This window comes from Lissotriton helveticus, chromosome 3_1, assembly GCF_964261635.1.
Source record: "Lissotriton helveticus chromosome 3_1, aLisHel1.1, whole genome shotgun sequence".
In the NCBI taxonomy this organism is placed as follows: Eukaryota; Metazoa; Chordata; class Amphibia; order Caudata; family Salamandridae; genus Lissotriton; species Lissotriton helveticus.
In genome coordinates, this window is record NC_136061.1 from 384,788,198 (window position 1) to 384,805,983 (window position 17,786).

A 17,786-nucleotide genomic window follows, 5' to 3' on the forward strand; every position below is an offset into this window, starting at 1 on the left:
TAAGTCCGTCCATCCAGCCCGTAACGGGCAAGGTTATGAAGACGCAGCTGTCCCTATTACACTTTTTACAATACTCCTTCATTTTTTGAGGGATCTACCTAGAACTAATATTGTATTAATCCAATAAACTAAAGAGAGGGTATACGAGTGGAATCGATCAAAGTAAAATACTTCTTTTGAGGAAAAGAGATGCAATCGAAGGTACATGGTTGGAAAAAGAAAAACTACGTTTCCCATCATCCTACACCGTGTTTTAACAGCTAAATAGAGACATCGGAAAAAATGCCAGATCCGAAATTATGCAGAGAAGCCATATGTGACTTTATGTTTGGAGATCTACCTGGAACTGATATTGTATTAATCCAACAAACTAAAGAGAGGTTACACGAGTGTTATGGATCAAAGAAAAATCCTTCATTGAAAGAAAATAGATGCAATCAAAGGTACACGTTTGATAAAAGAAAAACGACGTTTCCCAGCATCCTCCACTGGGTTTCAAAGTCTAAATAGAGGCGCCGGAAAAAGCCGGATCCGAATTGAAGCAGAGGAGCTATTCGTCACTGCTCTAAAGCTGTTTTCTAAAAGCGTAAAAAAAGCATTTGCCATATGTCTAGCTATCCGACAGAGCTAGCGCCTCTTTATCCAATCGGCCGACAAAGTATACATGGGAGTCGGCAGCCCGACAATATCACCATAGAGTAACCCCTGGCGAATTTAGAGAGAACAAGCCCAAGGGAGCAGTAGACCGCACAATGTATATTGTCCGATGCACGAATTAAACATGTGCCCTGATGTCTGGATTTCTTTATATAGGTTTGGAGGCAAAACAAGCCCACACGGACAGTCCAACCGTAAAATAGACAGCGAGAAACACATCCTACGATTAAGGTAACATCCTTGAGAAACTATCTTTAAACTATCTTTGTACTGTTTGAGATGTTTCAGCTCCGACAATAATGTGGATTCCACATCTTCTGTTAACTTTACAGCTACAGCAATTGAATTAAGCGACTACTAAAGATAAACCCAAGTTTTGAAACGAGAGGAAAGATTTTGCATGAAGTAAGCAATTTGACTTTTTCAAGCTAATAACATTTAAAGGTCCTACCCATAGGAAGTGTGATTATTAATACCCGTTTCTGTTGACGTTTACAGAATGCCAAGGTAGTGATTCTGCCAAGCTTTGAGAGGTAAAGAACGAGTGCTGTGGGTTTGTTTAAATGTTGAGGTATGCTCATTTTGCTGTGAAGGAAGAAGGGTTGTTATCTTATGTCTTACAGAATACTCCTTTTTGGTCCTGAGGAGAATCCCCGCAGTGAGGGGGATTCGAAACGCTTCGACCTTTTGTTTCTGTTAGGCCAATCTGTTTTTTCATTTAGTTAAAAAATCTTTGAAATTGTCTATGATGTTAGATGGCCTGTGTTATTGACTAAACCAGTCCTTTCTTATAAATATTTTTCCATAAATTCTTCTAGAAAGTGCCCGTTAGAATTTATAAATAGGGGCTTCCCACGAAATTAAGTCTTTGTGTTTTCACCGATTGAAGTTTTTTAAAAAATTGTGACAATTGAAAATTGAGATGTGAAATAAAAGAAATTTGTTTTTAAGATTCATTCGGAACTGAAATAGTGGTTTCTAAAGGACAAATGTTTTATTCATTGTCTTGCCGAATTTAAGAAATTACCGTGCAGCACTGGCATTTTGTTTTGTTGATTACTATAGTGGCGTGGCTTTGCTGCGCTTTAGCCAAACCCTTGCTGTTCCTTCACCTGTATTCTTTAAACATTACATTATGGGAATTGGCAGACAAAATGGTTGAGAGGAGTTGGCCTAACAGCTAGGGCGGTCGACCTCGATTCTGGAAAACCGGGTTCAAGTCTCGACACGGACGAGCAACATCCTGTGATTCTGGGCAAATCACTCAATCTCCCTGTGACTAACAAAAATGAATGTGTCCTCATGTAACGCAACTGTTGCTTGTGTAAAGCGCTCTGATACCTGATACCTTTGGGTCAAGTTTGCGCTATATTAAACTCCGTAAAATAAAATAAAAAATAAAAATACCTTATCCCTTATTTCAGATTTATTGTGTGATATTCCAGACAGCATTCTACTTGCCTTGCAGCTCAATTAAGTTTGAGCCGGTCCTTGGAAAACTAGGCCGCAATTTTTTGTCTGATGCAAATGAACTACTGCGAATATGTTGCTCCTTGACTGGATCAATCAAATTAAGGGCCTTGTTCAATTGTCACAATAGGTCAAATAATGAATGGAGCAATCATTAGAATCTAGATGCTCTGGGAAAGCCAAGTACATTTTTCTTTCATGTTTCTTGCACTATTATAAGATTCATGGAAGGTGAAGAGTGGGGTTCTGAAGACTTAATGAGCCTTTGATCAAAAAGTCTTCAGTAGAGTTAAGACATTCACAAGAGCATATAAGGTCCAATGCGTGGCCTGCTTTGTGAGTGGGGTCATTAAAGAGCTGTAATCGTAAGGCTTGCTGGATGGTGATTGGTAAATGCATGGGTACATTTATTATTTTCAGCATTGTGAACAAGTATAAATGCATCTAAGATCAGAAGCCTATTACAGTCAATGATTGAACTCATGACATTCACTCAAAATGAAGGTTCAACTTTAGAAGAAAAGGAGCATGTATAAATCAATCCATAATTTTACTTTCAAAGATTCCAACAATCATAATGTTTATCAATAGCCCATTTCGATTCAACCACAAAAAGTCACTTGGTAGTCTTATGTTTCTTTTTCTGTTTCCAAATTTTATTCAGTCAATACTTTTCATCAGAAGCAGTTAGAAGCAGTTAGAAGCTGTTAGAAGTCACCGTTGCCATAAGAGAGGTGCTAGATGCGGGTGGTAAGGCTATGCTGGTAATGTTGGACCTGTCGGCGGCCTTTGACACCGTTCCCCATGGCATTCTCCTTGTAAGACTCAGAGAGATCGGGCTACGGGGAGCGGTGTTCAGATGGTTTGAGTCCTTCCTGTCGGGCCGTCGTCAAACGATCTGGGCCCCTCCGTTCTCTTCCGAAGTGCCGCCTTTGGAGGCAGGGGTGCCTCAGGGCTCTATTTTGAGCCCTACTCTCTTTAACATCTATATGGCACCTCTGGCGGCACTGGCAGAGTCTTTTGGCACCCAGATCGTCTCTTACGCTGATGACACCCAGCTTCTCTTCACCTGCAAGAAGGGCTCTGACTTCGATGGAGTGCAGATCAGAGGCTGTTTGGGGGCGGTGTTCGAGTGGTTTGAACTTAACAGCCTCAAATGCAACTCCGACAAATCAGAGCTGCTGTTTTTTGGCGGTCCACCCGATCTTAGGTGGCGGTTGTGGTGGACCCCAGGCATGTTTCCTACTGCGGCCGCGTCCTCCAAGGCCAAGAATCTGGGAGTGCAGATCGACGATGGTCTCACCTTGAAGCCACAGATTCTTGGCCTTGTTGGGAAGTGTTTTGGCATCCTGAAAATGCTTAGAAAATTCCTTCCGTTGCTATCTCATGACCACAGGAGAGTTACTGTACAGGCCCTGATAGGCTCCCGTTTGGATTACGCAAACGTACTCTACCTGGGCCTGCCGGAATATCTCCTATCTCGTCTGCAGGTAGTGCAGAATTCTGCTGCCAGAGCCATTTACAGCCTCCACCGGAGATCCAGTGCCACGGATCTATTAAAAAAATTGCATTGGCTCCCTATTAAAAAACAGATTGCTTTTAAGGCGCTTACGCTTGCTTTTAAAGCACTCCATGACTCAGGTGCGAAATATATCAGGAAACAACTGACTTTCTACGTGCCATCAAGGGCGCTGAGATCTGCCTCCCTGGCCTTGGCATCGGTTCCGCCAATCAGACGAGCCTGGATTGGAGGTCGCTCCTTTCGTCACCTGGCTCCTCAACTTTGGAACTCCTTGCCAGTCCCTCTGAGGAAAAACTTTAATCTGCTAGCTTTCAGGAAGGAGCTGAAATCCTGGCTTTTTGTTCAATAGTTGTTATGCTCTGTTTCATTTGCTCCTGACTTCTGCATCGGGTTTCTTGAAGCGCCGGGACACTCCTCTGAGTAGCTGAGCGCTATATAAAACCGATTTTAACATAACATAACATAACATAACATGGCACCGCCAAAATTAAGGCCTTTCCAAAGCAGGCCTAACGAGCACAAATGTGTACATCTTTCCTCGTTTTTCCCTCTTTCCACAAGTGCTACATTCTGCAACACACATAGAACAAGGACAACTCCTCCTTTGATCATTTTTGTGCAGGAAGTTGCCCTTTTCTTTTGACGTATGGCAGCGCAGCTAAAAGGCTTGCGGTGTTGCCCTATGCCAAAATATTGCAAATATGCTCCATGGTGTGCAATGATTGCATGAGTTGGTGAATGATGGTTTCCATCTCTTGTGCTGTCAAAGCAGCACCAAGGATACCTTTCAGGGAGACATACAAAAGAAATAGAACCTTGGATAGTCTATATTGATCAGTCGATGTCTGGCATGTTAAGAGCTGTCTGTTCTGGAACAGGTCTCCCATGGCGGAAAGCCCTACTTGTTCCCAGGGTCATAGCTGGCATCTGCAGATGTGGTGTCTACAGGTTTGGAGGCCATGAAGCTGGGATAGCAGATGAATAAGGGCATAAATGCTTGGTGAGTTTGATTGCCTCCACATGACAAGAAAGAGTCACTAGGATAACAATGGGTGAATCACAAATGGGTTGAGCGTAGGGTTTAGTGCCTGAAGGAGTTCCCCTCTGGAGAGTAGGGGATTGGTCAAGTCTATGTCCTTCAAAAAAAGACCTGCTAGCCAATGTGAAAAGTGCAAAAGCACTTGTAGGTGGACCACCAGGTAATAATATTCAAAGTTACATGCCCCGAGGCCTCCCTGCTCTGAGGTAAGCTGGAGTAAGATGGTGCATCACCCGCCTGTCAGATTTAAGCCAAATCAGGTTTCCCAGGAGTTTATGGAGCTCCTGGAAGAATTTCCATTAGGTGAAGTTTACGACATTGTACAGTAAGTTGGGAAGCATCACTATTTTAGCTCTGGACATGGGGTCCATAAATGACAAGGGAAGAGATTTCCAAAAGGTCAGCTGTATTCTGATTGAGGTGAAGGCTGCTGTTCAGTTGGCATTGAGTAAATCCAGAATGGTGTGATATCTTCGGACACCTAGATAGTAAAAAGAAACGGGTTTGCACTGTGGACCGCTAGGGTGGGGGCTGGTTTTGCAGCATAGCTGCAATATCGGCCTCTGTAACAAAATGGCTGAAATAGGCCCTGGCAAACAAGTCCCCCCCCCCAACCTCCCGGGCCGGCTGAGCAGTTTGCGAGGGCTGGTTTTGGTTCCCAGGCCAGACGTGGGTAGGCCCAACTCCACGCCAACCAATTGTGCCCTGGCTGCCAGCTGTTCCATCACAAGGGCAAACAGGAGCATGGGCAACCCTGTCTAGTGCCCCATCCTACCTCTATGAACTTGGAGAGTCACCCCTCAAAGTGAATACGGATTGAAAGATAAGTATACAGGATACAGATTAACTTAGTGGTATAAGATCCAAAGCCAACTTTGGATGGTACTGCGAATAAGTACTCCCAACTGAGGGTGTCGAAGGACTTTTGCAAGTCCAGGACCAAGGCGGCCACATTAGCTCATCTACCCTGGATCCCACTCCTTGGGACTATTAGGCAAGAAACATGTTGACCACTTAAGTGCATCTACCCACCACATCACAGTGGTTAGTTGCCATCACTTTTTTTTTTTTATCAGGGTAGGAGGCAGGATTATTAAAATAGTGGCCTGACCACCTTGCCCTGTTTTAACTTACTACCAGTTCACACACTACACTTTAATATCTTAGGACCCCACACACGCACTCACAAACGGCAAGGATAAAAGATCTCCGCCAAAGAGCCCCCACTGAGGGTGCTCGTCGGGAATTGCACCGCCGTCCCGACGAGGAGCACACCCAATGATGAAGCATGACACCTAGCGGGCTGGGTGTGTGAGGGCATTATGTCTGAAAGGAGGACGTCCCCTTCCTCCTTTTTGGGCTACTGTACATCAGTCAGTTTCTCACATTAGTCACTTTTTACTCTTATCCTTTTGAGGAACTGCATACCAATCTTTTGTTGCTTTCAGTACTTGGGCACGCATGCTGGACCTTTTTTCAAATAGCCCTCCCCTGTTTCTCCCATTTGTTTACACATGGATACAAAGCCCCCAGAAAACAACCTTGAAGGCCTCCCATTCGACCATGGAGGAGTATGCCGAGCCTTCATTATTTTCAAGCATTTTATCAGACAAGGAATCTTGAAAGGGCGGGTCCTCAAGTGTGGAGGGTTGCAGCCACCAGGTGGCTATTAGAGATGGGTCTCTACACCAGCTCACGCATAAGAGTAAAGGGTTGTGGTTGGATAATTCTCTACCAAGATAGCCTAGGGAGGCAATGGAGGGGCAGATGGAGGGTGAATGGGCTACCTGTGCGAGGTGAGTGTACACATCGTTCAATGGAGAGTAAAAAGAATACAGTTTAGCCCCTTGGCTGTAGTGAAACCAGGCATCAGTCACGGGCCGTTGTTGGAGTCATCATCAGACTCTTAGAGCTAGTTACTTTGGGGGTGTTCTGAAGTGGTGGAGGGGAGCGATCTAGAGAAGGATTCAAGACACAGTTAAAATCCCCCCCAGTAGCATTGGATGTGTGACCATTTGGCGAGGTCGGAGGAGAGTCAAACGGAGAAACATACGTTGACCTGTGTTGGGAGCATAGAGGCTGCCATTGAGAAGGGGAGTGCTATTCAGTCTGGCCTCAAGAAGTACAAATCTAACTTTGGCGTCTATCTCCTCCAAGAGGGTCCCGACCTTCACCCAGATTAACGTGTCTCTGGCGTAACTGGCCCCTCCACTGCTTTTGTAGTTTACTCCATTTGATTTGTGCAATATGAGATTCTTGACGCAGTCCGTTTATGGTATGTGTGTATGCAATATTATTTGACAATGGTCTGTATCTACCAGATATTCCAGGATATTTTGTTTTATGGTCAGGCGTGCATCGGCTCAAGAGGACATCTCCATCCCTGGATTCCCACATTGAGGTGAGCATATTGGGGGCCCAGGAGTCTAAGCAGGTGTTTACTGTGCAATGGCAGGGAAAGGGGAGGGAACCAGCTCACAAGACTGATATAACTGGGAAAAAAACATTAGAACAGTAAGCAATGAAAAAGTAATATTGCGGGCAGAAAGCCAATGGCCAACTGTCCAAACTGGTTAAAACAATCATTCAATGACGGTGTGGGACAAGTGAAGAGGCACTGTGGTGAGTCATAAGGCCAGGCACTTGAGATGAAACTGGTTTTGGGAGACCACCTTCGTCAGTTGGCAAGGTAGCTCTATGGCCCCCTGTGTAAAAGGCATAGGGAGCAAGGGGTGTTGTGACCATCAAGTACCCCCTGGGAACATAACCCAAAGCAAGCACAATCTAGATCCATGGACTATAGAGGCAATGCCATGGTATGTATGGGGTGGCCCCATGAAAAGGGCAATCAGGAGACTGTTGGGACTAGTGCAGGTCCCTGTGGCAGCCATGTCCATTTGCAGAGTTGGATCCATGCAAGGGTCTGGGTGGATGGCGAGCCCAATTGGGTTAAATGAGATCAACGGCCATTGTGGGAGTCACACACAATGGTGTATCATGGCCTAAGTGGGAGGATGCAGATGAATTTTCATCCCCTAATGCATCGGAGGAAGAATCCAGATGGTCCTGTATTGAGTCCCTGAAGGTCGCCGTATCGTCCATTGCGGACCATTGGTTGTCTCAGTCCTGTTCTTAAATCGGAGTTCCCAGAGTCAAGAAGGAGCCAGCCAGCCGTCTTCCAGAGCGCTGACAGCAACCGGCTTGTCACCAATCCATTCCTTGCAAGGTAGATGCCGCCCGAGATAGGGATACAGTACTTTTCACCCGTTGTTTGTGGCTGAAGTTCAGCAAAGGCCTTTTTAGAATGCATGAGTTAATTTGATAGTTTCCTATGGTCTTGACAAAGAAGGTTGATGTCTTCGGCTACATTATCGACCTTTGCCTCCAGACACACCGAAAGGCTTTAATTGCTGTTAGGATGGCATCTAATTTGTCTGGGTGCAAAGGGTCGATATTAGGTGCAGGGGGGCCGCGGAGGCGGTACCGCATTCTTTGCATTTTTTGTGCATCTGTTCCTGTGTGTCTCCATCTGTGGGCCCCCAAATGGTTGCGTGCTACAAACTGGGCCTCTTTGCTCTGTCACCAACACTGTCCTATGGGACGAGGTAGCGCGAGCAGCCCAGTCACGCTTATTCTCCATTTCACGCCTAGGCGGGGGGCCAAGCATAGTCACATGCATGCCAACCTCCCAATTCAGGTGAGAGTCTACCGATTTTAGAGCTTATAACCTCCAGCCTCCCGATTCCTACACGCAGAAACCCGATTTGGAGTTTTGGAAAACTGCCCAAAAAAAATGTTGATGCCTGTCACACATGCACCGATCTCTCCCTCCAAGAATTACCTCTGACATCAATGGTTAACGAATTTCCTTAATTCATGGAGGAGGATATAAAAGAATGTGACAGGCATTTACATTTTAATTTTGGCAGTTTTACATAGCACAACCATACAACTCTGTTTTTGGTTGCGCTATGAAATTAAAATTGCCAAAAATGAAATGCTGATTGTCTGTCACCCTAAATACCAAAGAACCAGATTCCGGCAGATTGCTCAGCTTCAATATGTCAGTGGGAAAAATACAGTGCCTCAAGTCCCCGGAATGGCACAGCCGTGCCCTCGCCACCTGTTGGACGAGAGCGGCAATTCAGGCTGCTCGTAGCTCACATAGCGCTAGCCTCCTCCGTGTTTCTGGTTAATCGTCTATTGCGCTGGTGTGATTTTAAGACACTTGATGTGATTTTTTAAATTGTGTAAACGCTACTTACCAGCTGCTACTTTTGCTCTTGACCCCGTTCCGCTGCGGCTGTGTGCCGATCGAGCGGAGGGTCTCTTTCTGAGCAACACACCCCACACTCTCACGCAGGTTAGCATGCTAGCTGTTTCCTCCCCTTGGGGTATTTCAGATGGGGCCATGGCGGAAGCTGCGCCAAAGTTAAGCCCGTCTGCACCCGTCCGTGGCCGGTCGCGCCCAGCGGCCATGCGTCATGCCCAATTGACTACCTATTCCTGCGCGGACCTTCTTGCACTCCAACATTCTGGCCCCCTGCACCCTCGTGCAGTTGGTGCCGCTCTTAATTGTGGTATTTCAGTCTCCCCGGGCCCCTTACCAGGTACCCCTGATTCGAGTGCCCTGACACGACATTGTGTCTCTCCTACCATCTCACCTGGCGTAGGGTCCCCTGGGCCACTATCTCTGGTGGTAGTATATCTTAACACTCGCTCGCTGGTGAAACACCAGCTTGAGATATTTCAGTTGTTGGATGATGATAAAGTGGATATCCTTCTTCTTTCTGAAACCTGGCTAACGGAAGACTCTGCCCCGGATATCCTTGCGGCTATCCCCACTGGTTACTATATTTACTATACTTAGTTACTATATTTTACCATCTAATTGGGCCGGCGGGAGAGCCGGAGGGGGGGTCGCAGCTATCATTCGATCCCAGCACATGTTTACTACCTTGGAAACCTCTACCCTTGCCACAACTGACTGTCTCACTTTAAAATTTTCCTCTCCTTGGTTTTCTTTCATCTGTGTCCTTGTTTATCGACCTCCTGACCGCATGCCCCTCTTATCTCAACAGTTCGGCGACCTGGTTTCTGGCCTAGTTGTTAACTCTGCCAAAATTCTTATTATTGGCGACTTTAATTACTGGCCAACTGACCCCCATGAGAGTAATCCCTCTGAGGATTTCACCAACCTCTTACTTGGTTTGAATTGCAGCCAGCATATTACTGTAGCCACCCATTGCAAAGGTCACATTCTCGACCAAGTGTGGACGACTACCCTTGACATCTCTCCTCCTTTAGTGTATCCTTGTTCATGGTCCGATCACTTCTTTATTTCATTTCCTATTAACCTCACTCTGCCTGTCCGACCCATCCCCATTGCTAATTTTACTGCCCGTAATTGGAAGCATGCCAATCTCGCAGAATTCCACGCTATCTTGGCCTCTACAGCCCCTGGGGACCAGGCCTCGTTGACTGACCAGGCCTGTCTTCTTGAACAGTGGCTGGTATCTGCCAGTGATAAAGTAGCCCCATTAAAAATCATAAAAACTAAACGTCCCCACGATGCTCAGCGCTGGTTCACTGATCAACTGAAATCGGATAAATGTTCCCTCCGCCAAGCTGAGCGCCGATGGAGGCGTAATTACGATCCCATAGCCAAAATCGAGTATGTGGATTTACTGAAACAGTATAAAAAATCTATCTTATTGGCCAAAACCTCCTATTTCTCCCAGAAAATTATGGACTCAGCCTCTAAGGCTAAGGCCATTTTTTCTATAGTTGGGGAGCTCACTCTGCCGGATCGGGTTACTGTCCAACCCTTACCTACTCAAGCTCTATGCGATTCCCTGAATTCGTATTTTTCCGAAAAAATTGTCACCATCAAAAACCACATCCCCCTCCCTTCATCCCCCATTCCCCCTCCTCTGCCCCCTATGAACCCCTGTCGATTGGATGTCTTCCCTCCCATTTCCCTGACCGAGTTCACTTCGTTGCTACAATCAGTGAGCTCTGGATCCCCAAATGATTGTTGTCCCCCTCAAATTCTTAAAGACATTTTTTTGGCCTGCCCTGACCCCACTTTGTCACTTCTCAACAAATGGCTTGCTACTGGCACGGTTCCAGATGCTTTTAAACAGGCGGTTGTTGTCCCCATACTAAAAAAGCCGGGTGCCGACCCTTCGGTCATGAGTAACTTTCGACCCCTCTCCCTTCTTCCCTACTTGGGGAAAATCTTGGAGGCCCACGTCACTCGCTGCCTCAGTGCATTCATCGAGGGCCCTTCCGTCCTGGAGAAGCAGCAAGCTGGCTTCCAGCCAGCTCACTCCACCGAAGCTGTTATTGTGGCCATGATGGATGTGCTGAGGCAAGGCGCCTACAAGAATATCGCCCAGGCTCTTGTATTACTGGACCTGTCGGCTGCTTTTGACACGGTCGATCATGCTATCTTGATCGACCGTGTCAACAACGCGGGTATCCAGGGTATGGCCCTCACGTGGATTAGATCCTTCCTGCATCAGCGCTCCCAGGCAGTCCATTTGTCCATTTATTCCGCCTCTTATTCCCCTTTAGTTTGTGGAGTCCCTCAGGGCTCTTCTCTGTCGCCACTTTTGTTTAATCTTTATATGCAATCCCTTTTGGCTTCCCTCTGTCACACCCCTGTTACTATCTTTAATTATGCGGACGACTTACAATTGATCTTTCCTGTGGACTCCTCTCCCTCTTCCTGTACCAACTTTCAATCCACTATGCTTGTGATCTCTGAGTGGATGCATTATAGTCAGCTGAAGCTTAATCCTAACAAGACGGAGTTGCTGTTGATGGGTGGGCCAGCTAACCCTTGGAATTCCAGCTTCTGGCTCCCCTCCCTTGGGCCCTCGCCCTGCCCTGTCAATTCGGTAAAGAGCCTAGGTGTAATCATCTCTAGTGACTTGTCCATGAGGCCTCAAATTAATGCAGTAACATCATCCTGTTTTTTCCACCTGCGCAGGATATGCAAAATTCGTAGGTTCCTCACCACCGAGGCACTCATCCTTGTCATTATGGCTCTTGTTACCTCGTGCATTGACTACGCCAACTCCCTCTATGTTGGGATTCCTGCTTACCATCTTCACCGGTTGCAGTTGGTGCAAAACCAGGCAGCAAGACTGGTCTTTCATCAGCCCAAACATCAACATATCTCGCCCCTGTTGAACATATTGCACTGGCTCCCCATGGCCTATCGCTGCGTTCAAACTTGGCTGTATTGTTTTTAAAGCCCTTATGGACCAAGCCCCTGCTTTTATCACATCTAGCCTTCAGCGCTATACCCCCTCTAGAGATCTCTGGTCCATTTCTCACAACCTGCTGGTGATCCCAAGGTATAAACGCAAAAAGCATGAAGGATTGTGTTTTTCGTTCCTGGCCCCCACCTTGTGGAACTCCCTCTCTATCTCCCTCAGACTTTGCCCTCGTTATGTCTGCTTCCGCAAACTACTCAAGACCCATCTTTTCAAGCTAGCCTACTGAGTTATTCTGCTGCACTGCTCCCTCCGCTATTGTTTTTGAGCGCCATGAAACCGTCTGGTGACCGAGCGCGGTACAAATGTTTTTAACACAACATAACATAACATGTCTGGCACAGTCGTATGGGATCCCCTGCTGCCCCCACTCATCGTGGGGGCCCGCGCCCCCACCTCTGATGTCCAAACATGTTCTCTCACTACACATCCCTTCTATCCCATATAAAACACAGAGGGAGATGCTGAACAGAGGACCATAGGTATTACCCCGCTCTCCCCTTCCCATCATGGCAAAGATGTTTTGACTCTGAGCCTCCAAGCACCTTACCAGAAAGTAAACACATGAAAAAACTCTTGTGTTAGGACCGCAGGGTTGAGAGTTAGACTCCGGTGAAAGGATTCCCTGCGCCACTTTTTATTTTTTATTTAATGCGATTTTATATAGCGCGAACTTTACATAAGAACCAGTTGAAAAACATAAGGACTTAGGATTACATGCGTTACATAACAGATACACTCATAAAAAATTGCAAATGTACAAGATGTAAAGTCACACAAGGAGGAGATACAAACAGAAAGAAAAATTGCAAATGTACAAGTAGTAAAGTCACCCAAGGAAGAGATACAAATGGATATACTCTAAGAGTCACATGGAATGGTAGATAGTACAAAGGTCTACTGCATATACCAGTGATTAGAGTTATCTCTATATACATAGGGAAGGGATATGACTGGATATACTCTAAGAATCACATAGGAATGGTAGAGAGTACAAAGGTCTACAGCATATACTAGTGATTAGAGTTATCTCTATATACATAGGGAAGGGATATGACTGGATATACTCTAAGAGTCACATAGGAATGGTAGATAGTACAAAGGTCTACTGCATATACTAGTGATTAGAGTTATCTCTATATACATAGAGCAGGGATATGACTGGATATACCCTAAGAGTCACATAGGAATGGTAGAGTACAAAGGTCTACTGCATATACCAGTGATTAGAGTTATCTCTATATACATATATACACATAGTAGATTTTCTCAGGTCAAGACCCCCCCCCCAAAAAAAAAGCATGAGAGCAGAGTTCCTTTAAGTGGGGTCGGAGGATCATCAAGGGGGTAACAAGGGAAAAGGGTAAAGGACGAGGGGATGGACAAGATGGCAGGTCATAGTCCAAAGAAAAGTGGCCAAGAGCAGCAGCAAAATGGCGGCCAGGACAAAAGAAAAAGTAAAGAGGTCCATGAGAGTCCTTGCTGGTTTGTTGACTGTTGGCTGGCGGGCACTGACGCTTTTCGAGTTCTTACAGGTTGAGGGGGGCTAGGGCCTGTACTATGAGTGTTTATGAGGAAAAGGGGCACTCAGTACCGAACAAACTCACAATCCCTGGACCCAAAAGCAGCTGAATAATGGGGCCTTCAAGGGGCGTGACCTTGCCTATGATTCTTATCGTTGGCAAAGCAGATAAGGAGGCAACAAGAAAGGGATCTTTCCCTTTGCATTATGTGGTCACTTTCAAACTATAACCATGCAAATTTACCCTTTTCTCCAACTTTAAGGTACATCGATGTGATGTTTGCCAAGCTGCACGAGCAGCGTTAGCTGAGCTCAGAACGGCCTAACCTTAATTTGGAATGTTTTTGGAGGGAGTCTGGTAGGCTAGTGACTCCGCCCCACACCTAATGGCTCTGGTTAGTTCTCTCCATCCTGGCCCGTCTCTGTAAACAGCCTGCATGCAGGCAGTGTTTTAGTGCAGCCCTCATGGACGTCGGTGCTCCAGGGCCCCTCCCACTGTCCTTGAGTGTCAGTGACCCCTGGACCTGGGCTGTGATATGTACCAGCCAGCAGGGAACAGTGAGGCATTAATCAGTAACAGGGGTGGCTCAAAGTCACAAGCTGATGAAAAAGTACACAGATCTCTGTTTGTCAATGGGCGCTGAAGATTAGGCGGGAGAGCACCCTGGCCCCCACTGCCAACACACTTCGACTTTTCTCTTCATACCCGTGATTTGGCGTCTTCATAGCACTTAGAAGCAGCTGGCTCAGTGGAACGGCCTTGTGCACAGGGATCTAATGCTGTGTTATGCAGGTGTAAGTTGCTTATCCATTTTCGGCTGTTGCCAGCCTTGGGGGCTATGTGACTCCCATTCCCAGAATGCCAAGAACCGCCCAGGACTGAATGAACGGCTGGTGCCTGAGAAGAGACAGCTTGAGATCTGTCTGGTGGGTGAGCTGCTCCTATCATGTGGTAGATTTACTAAGAAGTCACGCAATGCATTGCAGCAAAACAACTTACTACGCTGCGTTGTATGACAGGAAGAGAGCAGACATGCGTCATATCTGCTGAGATGTGATGCATTGCCACTCTCTCCTGGAGCTGGTGCAGTGTGTGCTACCTTTCGCTAATGCAGGCACCCTTGCGCCATGGTGCAAGTGAGTGCCTGCGTTACAGGCAGGATTGTTTTTGTACAGGAAGGGATTCCATCCTGTACAAAAACAATCCTTAGAGACATTTTCCTCTTTCAATGTGTGCTGCAGAAAGCAGTACACTCGGTAAGAGGAAATAACAAGGAAAATATAGATATTTCTTTTGACTTTGCCTCACTTGGGAAGGCGTACCATTTTGACGTTATCCCAGATTTCCTGACCTTACTAAATCAAGGTTTGCATCAAAATCCATGGGTGAATGCATAGGAATACCCATGCTCCACCCATAGAACGCCTTCTCAATGCAGGGTAATGCAAGGCAGAAATGTGTGCTGCCTTGTGTTACTCTGGATTTGCTAAACCATGCAGAGTCCCGCAAGGTGGCTTTGCATGGCTTAGTAAATTCCACAAAAGGGGCTGCTTGCCTATCATTGCCTTTCGTGACTTGAGGGCAATACAATCCCTTAGTAAATCTGCCCTGGATCAATAACCGCTTGAAATCTCATTTGTCAAATGAGGTACTTACACCTGACCGTGAACAACGTCTGGTCTCACTGAGCTGCTCACATCTGATGTGGCAATATGGGATCTCTTGATGGGGTGAGCTACTCACAACTGACAGGGACAACTTGACATACATGAACTGGGTGAGTTAGTCACTTAAAACCATGCAAATATTAGATCTCATTCTTGACATGTGTCCTCTTGCGTTCTCTAGAATGCATGATCTGAGATCTGACTTCACCCAACATGAGTTCTGTAAACTGAGGGGTATATTTACAAGGAAATTTCGGCGTGCAGAGCTGTGCCAAATTTGGCAGTGCAACACTCTGAAGTTTCCATAAACACAGGGATGCACCATATTTACAACAATATGGCGTACACCTGTGCTTTTCCTAGCACTGGCGCTAAAATTAGCTGCCTAGTGCCAACACAGGCACCCTTCCACCATAGTGCAAAGGTGCCTATGTTGCAGGGAATGATTGTTTAAGTGCAGGAAGATGTACTTTCCTGCTCATAAATAATCAATAATGGCGATTTGTTACTTCTCGTTGCAGAATGCAGCACACATAGAAGTAGCAAATCGTAATTTTTTTAATGATTGTTTATGTGCAGGAAGGCACACCTTCCTGCACATAAACAATCCTTAATGGTGGATTGCAGGATGCAGCACTCATAGAAATGCAAAACGAGGCGAAATAGAAGTATTATTCTTTATTTCGCCTTTCTAACACCTGCTAGCGGATGGCGTTAGCTTTTGGCACTGCCTGACATTTACACATCCTTGTAAATCTAGTGATGCACCAAAAAGGAATGAGTGTTCTAGTGGATCGCCCACAATGATGCTCGTAAAGGGTCCATATTTACAAGGCAGCATTAAGCCACAAAATGTGGCTTAAGGCCGCTTTGTAAATATGGAGAAGGGCATAGCGCCACCTGAACTTAAATAAAAGTGGGGTTCTGGTGGCACTATCCTCTTGTAAATATACCCATGAGTCGAAGAGCTCACTCCTGACGGCACTACATGAACCCTTTGTATTAGGTGCGATGCTCGTTCCTGATGCATAATTGCTTGACATCTCTGGTTCTCAGTGCAAATATCAAAGAGTCACCCTTTCAAGCCAAAAGGGAAAGGGTAGATAAAACTATTAAGAAAATAAATTTACTCTTTGTGCTCACGCTATACAACCACTAATCGTTTCCATTTTAAGTCAATCAGAATGCACTGAACAAAATCCTTGTCAACAGTCTTGAACTATGCCATAAATTATAACTGTCTCCTTTTCATGAGAAAAAATATTTGTATTTATTTAAATGATTAAAATGCACATCATTATCTCCACAATGCACACATTCATAAATATACATTACAGTAAAAAGCACAATAGAACAACTAAAATCACTGAACCTCTTAATCAGATTATCGGATACATGGCCGCTGAGTAGACGCTGGATTGTGCATAACCAGAGACTAAAAAGCGTAAAAGTAACACAACTTGTGGAAATCTAAAACAACCACGAAGGACCCCTATTAACCAACCAAGGCAGAGCTGTTGGCATAAGCAGAGGGAGATGATACAGAAGATGATAAACCTTGATTTGTAAGGGCTTACTAAACAGAACATGTTTGCTCTTTAATGTACAGGTAACATTATTTTGGGGTGATTATACCCTCATCATTGAAACGAGCCCCTGGATGGAAATAGGGGAATGTAGAAGGAAAAGTAAGCAAACAACTGCTTTTATATACCAACATTTTTTATGGGCACATTGTCCGGAAGAAGGCTGAAATTTGATTCCAAGAACCGTCGAAATACCACGACCACACAATTTGTATAGTGAAAGTACTCTGATACACAGTAACTGCTTGTTCTTATTTATGTATGCTTACAATTGATAGTTCAGACAAGGTGTATATAAACAACAGAGGATCTGTTGTGAGAATATTTTATTTGAAGTCTGTGATTGCTGTACAGATGATTACTGACACTGATTGAGAGATTACATTATTTTTGTTGTTCTATTGGGCTTTTTACTGTAATGTATATTTATGAATTTGTACACTGTGGACATAATGACATGCATTCTAATCATTTAAATAAATTATGTGTAGGTGTGTACAGTATAGTGGTATACAGTAGATAAGAGTGGGAAGAGTAGCGTGGCATTGAGTGGAGTAGCATTGAGTGTAATGGTAGAGAGTGTAGTGGGGTAAAGTGGCTTAGAGTTGAGTGTTGAACTGTAGAATAGCATAGAGCGGAGTGGCATAGAGTGCATTGGCATACAGTGGAGCACCATACAATAGAGTGGCATGCAGTGGAGAAGCATGAAGTAAGATAGCATAGAGTGTTATGGCATAGAGTGGTGGTGTAGAGTGGAGTGGCGCAAAGTGGAGTGGTGTAGAGTGGAAACGCTTAGAGTGGAATAGCTTAAAGTTCAATGTCGTGGAGTGGAAGAGCATATAGTGGAATGACGTAGCTTGGAGTGGACTTGAGATGAGTACAATGGAGTAGCACAAAGTGGAGTAGCATACAGTTGAATGGCATTGCTTGGATTGGCATTGAGTTGAATGCCGTAGAGTGAAGTGTAATAGAATGTAGTGGCATAGGGTAGAATAGCGTAGAGTGGAGTGGATTGGAGTGGCGTAGAGTGGAGAGG

General features: G+C 45.4%; 1 long non-coding RNA gene across 1 annotated transcript in view; it reads left to right on the forward strand.

Annotated features, from left to right (window-relative positions):
• The first annotated feature begins 520 nt into the window (after positions 1-520).
• LOC144824556 (uncharacterized) overlaps positions 521-17,786 on the forward strand; it is a 51,262-nt gene continuing 33,996 nt past the window's right edge. The window contains exons 1-3 of the long non-coding RNA XR_013609012.1: positions 521-888; positions 990-1,062; positions 1,156-1,190. This is a non-coding gene — a long non-coding RNA (uncharacterized LOC144824556). The remainder of the gene's footprint in view (positions 889-989; positions 1,063-1,155; positions 1,191-17,786) is intronic.